Genomic DNA, 10,978 nt, shown 5'->3' on the forward strand with positions numbered 1-10,978 from the left:
ACAATAAACACAAAAACACGTAGCTAAGTGCGTTTTTTATCTCTATTTCTCTCTCTCTCTCTCTTTCTTACCGTGCCTGTTTGTCTTACTGTGTTTCTTTGCCTATCTCTTTGTCTGCCTTTGTATGTTTATGTGCCTGACTGTGTGTGCTTATGTGTGTTTTTTCTCTCTCTCTCTCTATATCTCTCTCTATCTCTCTCTCTCTTTCTTACCATTTCTGTATGTCTGACTGTATGTTGCCTGTCTTTGTGTTCTTGTTTGTCTAAATCTTTGTATTTGTGTGTCTTTGTCTCTCTCTTATTGTGTTTCTGACTGTATGTTTGCCTGTTTCTATGTCTGTCTTTTTGTGTTTGTGTCTCTGACTTTATGTGTTTATACTTGCATTTGTCTCCCGCTCTCTCTCCAAGACTGTGTATCTAAACGTCGGTTTGTCTGTCTTTGTGTGTTTATGGGATGTTTTGGTTTCTCTTACCATTCCTGTGTGTCCGAGCGTCTCTTTGCTGGTCTTTTTGTCTGTCTTTATGTGTTTTGTGTCGGAATCTGTGGGTTCGTTTGTGCATTTGACTCTTTCTCTCTCACATTGTCTGTGTCTATGAGCGTCTGTTTGCCTGTCTTTCTGTGTGTTTCTTTGTCTTACTCTTTGTGTTTGCCTATGTTTTGGTCTCTCTCTCTGTATGTCTCTCTCTCTTTCTTTCTCTCTTTCTCTCTCTCTCTTTGGGCTTATCTGTCAGAGCGTCTGTTCTCCTGACTCTCTGTTTACCCTCGTGTGTTCGTTTGTATGATTCTGTGTGTTTGTGTGGGTGTTTTTGTCTCTCTCTCTCTCTCTGTCTATAGGTATAAACATCTGATTGCCTTTTCTTTTGTTTGTCTTTGTATATTTTTACGCCTGACTCTGTTTTTTCGTATGTATTTTTTGTCTCTCTTTCCCCATGCCTGTGTGTCTGAGTGTCTTTTTGTCGGCATCTATGTCTTTTTTGTGTGTTTGTATGTTTCTGCGTGTTTTTATCTTGTGTGTTTATGTGTGTCCGTTTTTTGTCTGTCCCTTTGTTTGTCTTGGTGGGTTACTGTCTCTGAATCTGCATGTTTTTGTTTGTTCTTGTCTCTCCCTCTCACCGTTCCTGCTTGTCTAAGTGTGTGTTTACCTTTCTCTATGTCTTTCTTTTTGTGTTTGTGTGTTTGAGTCTGTGTGGTTTTGTCTTGCCTGTTTGTTTTTGTCTATGCATTTGCTTTTTTCTTTGTCTGTCTCTGTGGGTTTTTGTGCGTTTTGTCTCTCTTTCGCACCGTACCTGTTTCTCTGACTGTGGGTTTGCCTCCCGCCGTATCTTTCTCTGTATTTTTATGTGTCTCACTCTGCGTGTTTATTTTTGTATTTCTCTTTCTCTCTCTTTCTCAACGTGCCTTTGTGCTTGACTGTAAGTTTGCCTGTCTTTGTGTCAGTCTTTGCGTGTTTGTGTGTCTGACTCTGTGTGTTTGTGTGTGCTTTGTCTCTCTCTTACTGTACTTACGTGTCCAACGGTCTGTTTGCATGTCTCTGTGTCTGTCTTTGTGTGTTTTTGTATCTGATTCCGTGTGGTTGTATGAGTTTTTGTCTCTTTTTTGCCTTATCTGTGTGTCTAACTGTGTGTTTGTATGTCTCTTCGTTTTTCTTTGTGTGTTTGTGTGTGTTTTTGTCCTCTGTTTCTCTCACCATACCTGTGGTTCTGACTATGTTTGCCTGTCTCTGCGTCGGTCTTTTTGTGTTTGTGTTAATGACCCTGTGTGTTTGTATGTGTTTTTTCACTCTTACTGTACTTTTGTATCTGAGCGTCTCATTGCATGTTTCTATCTTTGTGTATTTGTGTGTCTGACTCCGTGTGCTTATGTGTGTTTTTGTCGTTCTCTCTCTCTCTCTCGCTTGTCGTGCCTGTGTGTCTAAATGTCTATTCGAATATCTCTGTTTGTTTCTCTGGTGCTTTTGTGTCTGACTTTGTGTTTCGTGGGTGTATTTCGTCTTTCTCTTACCGTGCCTTTAGGTGTGGCTGTGTGTTTGCCCGTCCCTTTTATCTGTCTCAGTGTATTCATGTGTCTGACTTTGTATGTTTGTTTGTCTTATTTGTCTCTCTTTCACTGTATCTGCGTGTCTAATTCTACGTTTGCCTGTCTTTGTGTTTGTCTTTGTATGTTTGTGTGGTCTGACTTTATTTGTTTGTGTGTGTTTTTTTCTCTCTCTCTCTCTCTCACCGTACCTGTCTGTCCAAATATGTATTTGTTTGTATCTATCTCGGTCTTTGTTTGTTTTTATATTTGATTCTGTGTGTTTTTGTGATTTTTTGTCTCTCTCTCATCATACCTGTGTGTCTGAGAGACGGTTTGCATGTTTCTGTGTCTGTCTTTTTGTGTTTGACTCTGTATGCTTATGCGTGTTTTTTTTTGTCATTCTCTTACTGTGACTGTATGTGTGGCTGTGTGTTTGCCAGTCTTTTGGTCTATCTCTTTGTCTTTTTGTGTCTGACTCTATGTGTTTGCGTGTGCTTTTGATATCTCTTTCACCTTGCCAACGTATCTGACTGTATGTTTGCCTGTCTCTGTGTCTGTCTTTGTGTGTTTGTGCTTATGACTCTGTGTGTTTGTTTGTGTTTTTTCTTATTCTTAATCTACCTGTGTATCTGAGCGTCTGACTGAATTTCTCTTTGTCTATCTTTGTGTATTTGTGTGTCTGACTCCATGTGTTTGTGTGTGTTTTTGTATCTCTCTCTCTCTCTCTCTCTCTCTCTCTCTCTCTCTCTCTCTCTCTCTCTTGCTTGCCTTTGTGTCTTACTGTATATTTTACTGTCTCTGTGTTTGTCTATATATGCTTTTGTGTCTTACTCTGCGTTTTGTGGTTGTATTTTTTCTTTCTCTTACTGTGTGTTTACCTTTTATCCTTTATGTGTGGCTGTGTGTTTACCTGTCTCTGTATCTGACTCTGTGTGTCCACGTGTCTGACTCTGCATATCTGTTTGTGTTGTTTATCTCTCTTTCATTGTGTCTACCTGTGTAACTGCGCGTTTGCCTGTCTTTGCGTTTGTCTTTGTGAGTTTGTGTGGTCTGACTTTATTTGTTTTTGTGTGTTTCTCTCTCTCTCTCTCTCTCTCTCTCTCTCTCTCTCTCTCTCTCTCTCTCACCATGCCTGTCTGTCCGAATATGTGTTTGTTTGTCTCTATGTTGGTCTTTGTATGTTTTTATGTCTAAATCTGTGTGTTTGTGTGAGTTTTTGTCTCTCTTTCATCATGCCTGTGTGTCTGAGGGACGGTTTGCATGTTTCTGTGTCTGTCTTTCTGTACTTGTGTGTCTGACTCTGTGTGTTTCTGTGTCTTTGTGTCTCTCTCTTGCGCTCCTGTGTTTCTGAATGTGTGTTTGCGTTTCTCTGTCTTTGTCTTTGTGTGTTTGTATGTCTGACTCTGCATGTTTGTGTGTGTTTTTTGCCATTCTCTCACAATGACTATATATGTGACTGTGACTTTGTCTATCTTTGGGTCTGTCTCTCTGTCTTTATCTGTCTTACTCTGTGCGTTTGCGTGTGCTTTTGATATCTCTCTCACCTTGCCTACGTATCTGACTGTGTGTTTGCCTGTCTCTGCGTCTTTCTTTGTGTGTTAGTGTGTATGACTCTGTGTTTTAGTGTCTGTGTTTGTCTCTCTCGCACCACGCCTGGGTGTCAGACTTTGTGTTTGCCTGTCTCTTTGTCTGTCTTTGTGTGTCTGACTTCGTATTATTGTGTGTGTGTTTTGTTTCCCTTTTACCATAGCTTTATGTGTGGCTGCGTGTTTGCCTATCTTTTTGTCTGTCTCTGGGTGTTTATGTGTCTAACTCTATGTGTTTTTTTGTCTCTCTCACTGTTTCTGCGTCTCTTATTGAGCGTTTACCTGTTTCCAATCGGTCTTTGTGTGTTTTTGGGTCTGAATTTGTTTTTTGTGTGTCTTTTTTTCTCTCTCACCGTACCTTTCTGTCTGACTGTGTTTGCCTGCAACTGTGTTTTTCTTTGCGAGTATATTTTTCAAGCTCCTTGTGTTTGCGCGTGTGTTTTTTCTCTCTCTCACGTGCTCTTGTGTCTGATGTTTTTTTGCCTGTCTCTTTGTCGGTTCTTGTGTCATTTTATGTCTGAATCTGTGTGTTTTTGTGAGCTTTTGTATTTTTCACTGTGCCTATGTGACTGAGCGTCCGTTTGCACGTCTCTGTGTCTTTCTTTGTGAGTTTGTATGTCTAACACTGTGTTATTCTGTGTTTTTTGACTCTCTCTCGCTGTGTCTTTGTGTCTAGCTGTGTGTTTCCCTTGTCTCTGTGTTTGTCATTGTGTGTTTGTGTGTTTGACTCTGTATATTTGTTTGTGTTTTTTCTCTCTCACCGTATCTGTGTGTAAGACTGTGTGCATGCTAGTCTCTATGTCTGTTTTTTTTGTGTTTGTTTGTCTGACTCTGTATGTTTGTGTGTTTGATTGACTCTCTCTCACCGTGCATGTGTTTTTGCCTGCCTCTGTGTATGTCTTTGTGTTTTTGCATCGCTTAATCTGTACGTTTCTGTATGTTTTTGTCTCTCTCTCACCCTTCCAGTGTGTCTGAGTGTGTTTTTACCTGTCTTTGGGCCTGCCTTTCTGTCTTAATGTGTCTAACTCTGTATGTTTCATTGTGTTTTTTGTCTGTCTCTCACTCTGTCTTTGTGTCTGACTGTGCATTTGCCTGTCTCTTTGTAAGCCGTCTGTTTTTGTGTGATCTGACTTTGTTTGTTTGTGCGCGTTTTTGTCTCTCTCTCACCATGCCTGTTTTGCGATTGTGCGTTTATCTATCGGTCTTCGTGTCTTTTTATGTCTAAATTTGTTTATTTGTTTGAGATTTTGTCTCCCTCTCACCGCGCCCGTGTGTATGAGCGAACAATGGCATGTTTCTGTGTCTGTCTTTTTCTGTTTGTGTATCTGATTCTGTGTGTTTCTGTGTGTTCTCTTTCATGCCACTGTGTCTGAGTGTATGTTAACCAGTCTCTGTGTTTGTCCTTGTGTGTTTGTAACTCTGAATGTGTATGTATGCTTTTTGTATCTCTCTCACCGTGCCGCATCTGAATTTGTGTTTGCCTGTCTCTGTGTCTACCTTTGTGTGTCTGATTGTGTTTGTTGTGTGTGTGTTTGTCTCTCTCTCTCACCGTGTCTTTGTGTCTGACTTTGTTTTTGCCTATCTCTATGTCTGTCTTTGTGTGTCTGATATTGTTTGTGTGTGTTTTTTTCTCTCCCTCGCCGTGCCTTTGTGTGTGTCTGTGTTTGCCCGTCTCCTTGTTTTTCTTTGTTTGTTTGCTTGTTGGACTCTGCGTGTTTGTGTGTGCGTGTTTTTGTCTATCTCACCATGCCTGTGTGTCCGCCTGTATGTTCGCCTTTTTCTCTGTTGGTTTTTGTGTGTTGGTCAGAGTCTGACTCTTTATGTTTTTGTGTATGTTTTGTCTCTATCTCACCGTGCCTACATATATAACCGTGTGTTTTCCTTTCTTTGTGTTTGTCTTTGTGTGTCTATGTGTGTGAAACTGTGTGTTTGTGTATGTTTTTGTCTCTCTCTCTCACCCTACCTGTGTGTCTGACTGTGTGTTTGCCTGTCTTTGTTCCAGTCTTTGTGTATTTTTGTGTCTGAATCTATGTGTTTATATGTGTGTTTATCTCTCTCCCTCTCTCTCTGTCTCTCTCACTCTCTCTCTCTCTCTTTCTCGCTCTCTCTCTCTCTCTCTCTCTCTCTCTCTCTCTCTCTCTCTCTCTCTCTCTCTCTCTCTCTCTCTCTCTCTCTCTCTCTCTCTCTTTCTCTTTATCCCAATCTCTCCATGCCTTGGTATCTGAGTGTTTGTTTCTCTTTCTTTGTTTGTTTGTGTGCACTTTTTGCCTCTCTCTTGATACATCGGATATCGGAGTGTCACTGTCACTTGTCTTCCAAACAATGATTTCTTTGTTCATTTTCGTTCATCATCATCTGTGATATTTTTTCCACATCTTTTTTCTTTAGCAGTTGAGATTCGTACATCTTCTTATGTAATTTCTTAAGACGCCATAACTACAAAAAAGATTTCTTTTCAAGTTTCTAACCAAAGATAACTGTTAAAAATTTTGTTTGCAATTAAATGTTATTCTCGGTGTCGTTTGTTTCATGTGTTTCACTTTAGATGTTGTAATTCTTACTTTTGTTTGTTTTCTAATCCCATTTATTTGCGCTTTATTTTTATTATACATCTACTTAAAAAAGATTTCCATGCCCTTTTCTTTAGGTTTTTGGATGCGTCTCCTCACAGTTGGTTGCCCTGGCTGTTGGACAAAATTCCTTCTTGTTATTCATATGACATATAACGCTCACCCATTTTCAGTTAAATTACTTCATGTTGTTTGTACTTTGTTTAAGCAAATGGATCTTAAATTACAAGTAATGGTTCTGTAAAAGTACATTTTTTTCCTTAGTTTTCGGTTGCCGTTAGCCCAAATTCTATGCCTTTTAGTGCTTGGTTTTGTTTTACCAGCTTCTGCTTCATACTTGACTGTATAATTACATTTTTTGTCTTCTTCATAAGAGATGTCATATTAAAAATCGCTCACATGATAAAATATATTTAAGTGTCTTAACAAACAACCTGAACAACGTGATTTCACAGTGGGTTAAAAATAAAAAACCTGGACCATCAAATGAGACAAATCGAATAAGAAAAAAAGTATCACATTTCAAAATTATAGCAATAACGGAATTTCAAAAATGAATGCTTACCATGCTTTTCTTTAAAAAAAAACAAGAGCTAAGACCTCATATGGCACCTATGATGAGGTTGGAAGAGCCAAGGGCCAAGAGCTCATATGGCTTGAGCTCTAGCAAAATTCTAAGAATTAATAGATTAATTTTAAAAGGAAAATCAGAGGCTTAATGCCGGTCTGGATTTAAAATAAGAGCTTCGAGACACGAGGTCCTTCTAAATACCGAAATTCATTGAGATCCGATCACCCACTCGTAAGTTGAAAATACCTAATTTTTCTATTATTAATCTCTCTTCAGCCCTCCCCTCAGATGGTCAAATCGAGAAAAACGACCTTATCAAGTCAATTTATGGAGATCCCTGACACGCCTACCAATTTTCATCGTCCTAACACGTCCAGAAACACCAAACTCGCCAAAACGATGGATCCCCCTATCTCTTCCAGAGAGAGTAGATCCAGTCCGGTTGCGTCAACGGCATATCTACCACATTTATTTATTCTACCCACCAAGTTTCATCCTGTTCATCCCCCCCCAAAGACAATTGGATCCGGTCGGGATTTAGAATGAGAGATATGAGTTACAAGGTCCTTCTAAATATGAAACTTCATTAAGATCCAGTCACTTCTTCGTAAGTTAAAAATACCTCATTTTGTCTAATTTTTCAGAATTAACTCTCCCCCCAAATCCCCCAAAGAGAAAGAATCCGTTCTAGTTATGTCAATCACATATATAGGACTTGTGATTATTTTTTCCGCCAAGTTTCATCCCGATCCCTCCACTCTAAGCGTGTTCCAAGATTTTAGGTTCCCCCTCCAACTCCCCCCAATGTCACCAGATCCAGTCAGGATTTAAAATCCCCCCATCCCCCCACTCCCCCCAGATGATCAAATCGGGGAAACGTCTATTACTAATGTAATTTGGTGTGGTCCCTGATATGCCTGACAAATTTCATCTTCCTAGCTTGTCTGGAAGTGCCTAAACTAGCGAAATTGGGACCGACAGACTGACCGACCGACAGAATTTACGATCGCTATATGCCATTTGGTGAAATACATCCCACCAAGTGAAATAAAAAACAAAGGTTCGGCTTTATGCGTTTCATATGACAAAAGACAAGCCGAGACAAAAGTTAAAAATCCAGTGGAAGGAAAAGCAGTAAATAAAACCGTTCAACATTTTATAAGAGCATCTAGTGATAAAATATGAAGAAATAAAAAGATCGGAGTATATAATGACTATTACGAAAAATCTAATGCTGCATCAGCCTCAGTTAAAAAAAAAACAAATGTTCGGTGTTATTTTTTTTTCATTATGGTATAAGATCCGCTTAAGCATCAGTTAAATGTCCAATTGAAGAAACAGTAGTAAATAAATACTTTCAATATTTTGACGAACTTCTAGCGGTGAGATAGCTCCAAATATAGACACTGGAGCTTAATAGGACGTTAACAAAGGAGCTGATGTTTTATCAAATGCTGTCGAACTTCATACTAAAGTGTTCATCAAGGGATAGCAATAACGAAGGACGTTAGCAATTCGTAGAAAGTAGACAAAGGATATAATTATATAGGCAAGTCATAAGCAGAAACTAGTAAAACCAAACCCAGCACCAAAAGACGTACAGGTCGGGCAAACGGTAACCAAAAAAATAAGAAAAAGAATTTAATTTTACAGAGCCATTACTTCTAATTTAAGATCCATTTACTTTTAAACAAAGTACAAACACACTGACATAATTCAACTGAAAATGGTCAAAAATTATATGTCGTTTGAACAACAAGAAGAAAATTTTGTCCAACAGCCTGGACCGAAAAATGCGACGAGACGCATCCAAAAAGCTAAAGCAAAATGCATGAAAAGAATGTTTGAAGGAATGCGTAATGAAAATGAAGCACAAATAAATGTGATTAGAAAATAAGCAAAAGTAAGATTCACAATATCTAATACAAAACACATTGAACTAAAGACAGCGAGAATCACAACTGAAAATAAAAAATTTGAACAAAATTGTGTGGTAAGAAACTCGAAAAGATGTTTTTTTGGTATTTCTGGCGTCTTAAGAATTGTATAAGATGATATATGAATCTGAACTGCTACAGCAAAAGGTGGGGCAAAAATATCAGAGGAAAATGATGAACGAAAATGAATAAAGAAATCTGTGGTCGGAAGACAAGTCACAGTGGTGATAAAATTCAATGGTAAACAAAGTATGTGCTCAAAAGAGGAGCGACACTAATAATCACAAGAAATCCCAGGGGAACACGAATCATATAAAATGTATGAATCTCTGAAGGACTAACTAAAAGAAGTAATTGTATTCATGAGCATGTGTCGAGAGCGAAACAACATCAAATCATGTTGAATTACAGACGAATATGGGAAATGAAAACTAAAGAGCAAGACGATAATTATGCTATTGTAGAGTTTAGATATTTCAGAAAATTACGATTGAATAAGGAACATGTTAAGCAGGAGGGAGGAATTTTGTTCACGAATAGAACCTGCCTTGGTGCTACTAAATTATGTAACAAAATAATTAGGGCAAATATAGGTACTAGGGAAAAATCAGGAAACAAAGCTTTTATCCTTCGAGTTACGATCGACTGCAGTAAAGGTCAAATTGGATGAACTATCCAGCGATATCAATTTCGAATTTGACGTGCAGTTGCTATGACAATACATAATAGCGAGTCCAAACTTTCGAAATTGTTGGCGTCAACCTGCGTGATTCTGTTTTTGTCAATGGCATTTGTAGGTTGTATTTTCTCGTGTTAAAAGACAACTTAGCTCAAAGGTTCTTGCTCAAAGGTTTTGAAGCATTGGCAACTACCAATAAGACCTTTATTATTAGAATTATACGTTTTTTTTAAATTGATTAAACGAACAATTTTTCCTCAGAATCGGATTCATATTTTTTTCTTATATCCACCATGTTGACATTTGTGGCAACAAGAGCGATCTAAACAGGTTAAAACTTTAAGGAATAATCTATATTTTCTCAGGGTGGTTGTATCCAGCCAATGACACCATGACATCAAGAAAAAGTTCAAATTATCCGTGGTTAGAAGACAAGCGAAAATGAGAATTAATATATTCAAGCAGGGCCGTATCCCGGATTTTTTTTCAGGGGGTGTTTTATAGAAGATTTTTTTTCGGGGGGGGTACACAAAAAACCCTATATAAACGAATGAATATTTTGTCTAGATCCATTTCTTACGTTTTTACGAGTCAGACAAACATTCAAATGAGGTGGGTGCAATTCCCCTAGTCCCACCTGATACGACCTTATGTGCAAGCCTTCTGTGAAGCCGTTCTGGGGATCAGTGGTGAAGTAATCGGTCTTCGGTACTTTTATTTATTTATGCATGTATTTATGCATAAATTTCGAAAAGGGCTTTGTATATTTTTTTATGAAATTGTCATCCTGCGATTTTCTGGCCTTAAAAAACGATCTAGATTGAGTACGAGTCTGAGAAAATTCGTTAAGATCCTTAACGTTAGAAAAAATTTTAAGTTCCTGACGTCATATTTGTGTACATTAGTATTGTAATGACGTCATATACTAATAAAACAGTCTTCTTAAATGTACCTGCCATAAAAGAGACCATATTAAAAATCACTCACATTGTAATATCTATTTCAGTAACTTCATAGCATAAAAATAACCGACCTGAACATCATAGACTTACAGTGGGTGAAAATGACAAACCAGGACCATCAAACTAGACAAAATGAATAAGAAAAAATATCGTATTTTAAAATTATAGCAATGATGATTGAGTTCGGAATTTTAACATGAATGTGGTTATGAATGTTTAACATGCTTTTGTTAAAAAAAGAAGCTCGGCATTAAGTATTTAATAATGACAGAAGTGAAGCCGAGGCAAAAGTTAAAGATCCAATCGAAGAAAAAGAAGTAAATAATGATGTTCAACATTTTATAACAGCTTCTAGCGATGAACTGGCAGTAAATAAATCCTTCGGGTTTATAAGGAAATTAACGAAGAATCTGACATATTATCCGCGATCCCAAGGTAAAAAAAAATGGTTGGGTGGGGAATCTCCAAATTTACAAAAGAACAATCCAGAATTGAAAACAAATTATTTTCATCTTAAAGGCTAGCTGAAATTTTCGTGCCGATTGGTCCTCCCAATTCTAAAATATAGAAAATGTTTGACTCCTGACATGTGAGGTGTATGTGCTAAAAAAATTTGAAGACTGATGAATAATCAATCTTTCAGATTGCATGGGCTAA

Source organism: Artemia franciscana, chromosome 16 (assembly GCF_032884065.1).
Source record: "Artemia franciscana chromosome 16, ASM3288406v1, whole genome shotgun sequence".
In the NCBI taxonomy this organism is placed as follows: domain Eukaryota; kingdom Metazoa; phylum Arthropoda; class Branchiopoda; order Anostraca; family Artemiidae; genus Artemia; species Artemia franciscana.